Below are 5,000 nucleotides of genomic sequence, written 5' to 3'. Positions count from 1 at the left end.
TGCGGTGGCCTTGCACGGCCTTTTGTCTTTGGAACCAACCATCAGTGCCACGGGAAGTGCCGGAGTCCCGGCATCCGCGGTGCCAAGTCATTGCGCCCTTGGTCTCTGCAGCGGGGCATGCCGGGCACTCCCAACCATTGCAAGCAAGCAAGCAAGCAAGAAAGAAAGTAAGTAAGTAAGTAAGTATTACATATAGGGGCGGGACATGCGGGGAGATCTGCGAAACGTGCATTACGGGGCACACGCGTACCTACCGGGGCATACCGACCCCTATTGGGGCACACGTGTGCATATCGGGGCATACCGGGCCTATCGGGGCACACGCGTACATACCGGGGCATACCGAGCCCTACTGGGGCACACGTGCGCATATCGGGGCGTACCAAGCCTATCGGGGCATACGCATGTATCCCAAGGCATACCGAGTCTATCCGGGCATACGCGTTCATACCGGGGCGTAACGGGCCTATCGGGGCATACTTGGGCATATCCGGGCAAAAAATGCCCAAAACTTGCGCAACCTTGGCAACCGTGGTCCATTCCTCTCTATATGCCTAGCCTTGCCAACCGTGGTCCATTCCTCACTATATGCCATGGCCTTGTGCCCATGGTCTTCCCAAGACAGCGTCCAAGGCCCCCGGAAGGCCAAGGGAGCCCAACCCAGCAATGCCCTGCTATGGCAAGCATTCCGGTGCCTATCCGGGCAAAAATGCAATTCCTCTCTATATGCCTAGCCTTGGCAACCGTGGTCCATTCCCCACCATATGCCATGGCCTTGTGCCCATGGTCTTCCCAAGACAGTGTCCAAGGCGCCCGGAAGGCCAAGGGAGCCCAACCCAGCAATGCCCTGCTTTGGCAAGCCAAGGCCAAGCATTCCGGTGCCTAACCTTGGCAACCGTGGTCCTTTCCTCACCATATGCCATGGCCTTGTGCCCATGGTCTTCGCAAGACATCGTCCAAGGCGCCCAAAAGGCCAAGGGAGCCCAACCCAGCAATGCCTTGCTAGGACAAGCCAAGGCCAAGCATTCCGGTGCCTATCCGGGCAAAAACGCCCAAAGCATGCCCATTCCTTAGCCTATCCAGGCAAAAACGCCCAAAATCTGCACATTCTAGTGCCTATCCGGGCAAAAACGCCCACCAGCATGCCACCCTCCTATAGGGTTTGCGCAACCAACCAGCCTAACCACCAGTGGCAACCAAAGGTGCTGTTAGCGACGACTTCTGAAGACGCAACGAGACGCGACGTGTTTGCGCCCAGACGCGACGAGACGATGCGGGATCTGCGCCCAAGAATGCCTAGACCCGTCGACTTGATGCGGGATCAGCTCGCCCAAGCATGCCTAGTGTGCAAGGCCTGTGTGCAAGGCTAGTGTCCAAGGCTAGTGTGCAAGGCTCATGTGGAACGCTAGTGCGCAAGGCTAGTGCCCAAGGCTTGTGTGCCAGGCCCGTGTGCAAGGCTAGTGTCCAGGGCTTGTGTGCATTGCTTGAGTGCAAGGCTTGTGTGCATTGCTCGAGTGCATGGCTTGTGTGCAAGGGTTGTGCGCAAGGCTAGTGTGCGGGGCTTGTGCGCATGGCTAATGTGCACGGCTTGTGTGCATGGCTACCGTGCAAGGCTAGTTTGCATGGCTAGGGTGCAAGGCTCGCATGCGAGGCTAGTGTGCAAGGCTGCGTGCAAGGGAAGCGTGCAGGGCGAGTGTGCGAGGCCACTGTGCACGGCGCCAGCACTAGCGAGCCATCATCCGCGTTGCCATGGCTCGCTTGGCCTTGGCTTGCCAGGCCCCGACACGAGCAATCGCGCATTTTCTTTGCAACCGACCATCAATGCCGCCCAACGGGGCCAGCACGAGCAGTCATCCGCGGTCCCCTGGCCCTGCGCACGTTTGTCTTGGAAACCGAGCATCAATGCCACAGAAAGTGCCGGGGCGCCAGCTGGAGCCATCATCCGACGTGCCATGGCTCGCTTGGCCTTGGCTTGCCGGGCCCCGACACGAGCAATCGCGCATTTTCTTTGCAACCGACCATCAATGCCGCCCAACGGGGCCAGCACGAGCAGTCATCCGCGGTCCCCTGGCCCTGCGCACGTTTGTCTTTGAAACCGAGCATCAATGCCACAGAAAGTGCCGGGGCGCCAGCTGGAGCCATCATCCGACGTGCCATGGCTCGCTTGGCCTTGGCTTGCCGGGCCCCGACACGAGCAATCGCGCATTTTCTTTGCAACCGACCATCAATGCTGCCCAACGGGGCCAGCACGAGCAGTCATCCGCGGTCCCCTGGCCCTGCGCACGTTTGTCTTTGAAACCGAGCATCAATGCCACAGAAAGTGCCGGGGCGCCAGCTGGAGCCATCATCCGACGTGCCATGGCTCTGGTCCCATGGTCTTCGCAACCGAGCATTCGTGACACCCGCGGGGCCAGGACACCAACCCTTCCGACACGAGCATTCGCGCATGTTCTTTGGCCACACAACGGCGCCAGCACGAGCAAAATCATCCGCGGTGCGGTGGCCTTGCACGGCCTTTTGTCTTTGGAACCAACCATCAGTGCCACGGGAAGTGCCGGAGTCCCGGCATCCGCGGTGCCAAGTCATTGCGCCCTTGGTCTCTGCAGCGGGGCATGCCGGGCACTCCCAACCATTGCAAGCAAGCAAGCAAGCAAGAAAGAAAGTAAGTAAGTAAGTAAGTATTACATATAGGGGCGGGACATGCGGGGAGATCTGCGAAACGTGCATTACGGGGCACACGCGTACCTACCGGGGCATACCGACCCCTATTGGGGCACACGTGTGCATATCGGGGCATACCGGGCCTATCGGGGCACACGCGTACATACCGGGGCATACCGAGCCCTACTGGGGCACACGTGCGCATATCGGGGCGTACCAAGCCTATCGGGGCATGCGCATGTATCCCAAGGCATACCGAGTCTATCCGGGCATACGCGTTCATACCGGGGCGTAACGGGCCTATCGGGGCATACTTGGGCATATCCGGGCAAAAAATGCCCAAAACTTGCGCAACCTTGGCAACCGTGGTCCATTCCTCTCTATATGCCTAGCCTTGCCAACCGTGGTCCATTCCTCACTATATGCCATGGCCTTGTGCCCATGGTCTTCCCAAGACAGCGTCCAAGGCCCCCGGAAGGCCAAGGGAGCCCAACCCAGCAATGCCCTGCTATGGCAAGCCAAGGCCAAGCATTCCGGTGCCTATCCGGGCAAAAATGCAATTCCTCTCTATATGCCTAGCCTTGGCAACCGTGGTCCATTCCCCACCATATGCCATGGCCTTGTGCCCATGGTCTTCCCAAGACAGTGTCCAAGGCGCCCGGAAGGCCAAGGGAGCCCAACCCAGCAATGCCCTGCTTTGGCAAGCCAAGGCCAAGCATTCCGGTGCCTAACCTTGGCAACCGTGGTCCTTTCCTCACCATATGCCATGGCCTTGTGCCCATGGTCTTCGCAAGACATCGTCCAAGGCGCCCAAAAGGCCAAGGGAGCCCAACCCAGCAATGCCTTGCTAGGACAAGCCAAGGCCAAGCATTCCGGTGCCTATCCGGGCAAAAACGCCCAAAGCATGCCCATTCCTTAGCCTATCCAGGCAAAAACGCCCAAAATCTGCACATTCTAGTGCCTATCCGGGCAAAAACGCCCACCAGCATGCCACCCTCCTATAGGGTTTGCGCAACCAACCAGCCTAACCACCAGTGGCAACCAAAGGTGCTGTTAGCGACGACTTCTGAAGACGCAACGAGACGCGACGTGTTTGCGCCCAGACGCGACGAGACGATGCGGGATCTGCGCCCAAGAATGCCTAGACCCGTCGACTTGATGCGGGATCAGCTCGCCCAAGCATGCCTAGTGTGCAAGGCCTGTGTGCAAGGCTAGTGTCCAAGGCTAGTGTGCAAGGCTCATGTGGAACGCTAGTGCGCAAGGCTAGTGCCCAAGGCTTGTGTGCCAGGCCCGTGTGCAAGGCTAGTGTCCAGGGCTTGTGTGCATTGCTTGAGTGCAAGGCTTGTGTGCATTGCTCGAGTGCATGGCTTGTGTGCAAGGGTTGTGCGCAAGGCTAGTGTGCGGGGCTTGTGCGCATGGCTAATGTGCACGGCTTGTGTGCATGGCTACCGTGCAAGGCTAGTTTGCATGGCTAGGGTGCAAGGCTCGCATGCGAGGCTAGTGTGCAAGGCTGCGTGCAAGGGAAGCGTGCAGGGCGAGTGTGCGAGGCCACTGTGCACGGCGCCAGCACTAGCGAGCCATCATCCGCGTTGCCATGGCTCGCTTGGCCTTGGCTTGCCAGGCCCCGACACGAGCAATCGCGCATTTTCTTTGCAACCGACCATCAATGCCGCCCAACGGGGCCAGCACGAGCAGTCATCCGCGGTCCCCTGGCCCTGCGCACGTTTGTCTTTGAAACCGAGCATCAATGCCACAGAAAGTGCCGGGGCGCCAGCTGGAGCCATCATCCGACGTGCCATGGCTCGCTTGGCCTTGGCTTGCCGGGCCCCGACACGAGCAATCGCGCATTTTATTTGCAACCGACCATCAATGCCGCCCAACGGGGCCAGCACGAGCAGTCATCCGCGGTCCCCTGGCACTGCGCACGTTTGTCTTTGAAACCGAGCATCAATGCCACAGAAAGTGCCGGGGCGCCAGCTGGAGCCATCATCCGACGTGCCATGGCTCTGGTCCCATGGTCTTCGCAACCGAGCATTCGTGACACCCGCGGGGCCAGGACACCAACCCTTCCGACACGAGCATTCGCGCATGTTCTTTGGCCACACAACGGCGCCAGCACGAGCAAAATCATCCGCGGTGCGGTGGCCTTGCACGGCCTTTTGTCTTTGGAACCAACCATCAGTGCCACGGGAAGTGCCGGAGTCCCGGCATCCGCGGTGCCAAGTCATTGCGCCCTTGGTCTCTGCAGCGGGGCATGCCGGGCACTCCCAACCATTGCAAGCAAGCAAGCAAGCAAGAAAGAAAGTAAGTAAGTAAGTAAGTATTACATATAGGGGCGG

The sequence above is a fragment of the Tasmannia lanceolata genome, unplaced genomic scaffold, assembly GCF_043159265.1.
Source record: "Tasmannia lanceolata isolate RefF3 unplaced genomic scaffold, GAP_Taslan_0.1 ptg000038l, whole genome shotgun sequence".
NCBI classification, from domain to species: Eukaryota; Viridiplantae; Streptophyta; class Magnoliopsida; order Canellales; family Winteraceae; genus Tasmannia; species Tasmannia lanceolata.
The sequence above is the reverse complement of the archived record's forward strand: the minus strand, read 5'-3'. Positions refer to the sequence as shown.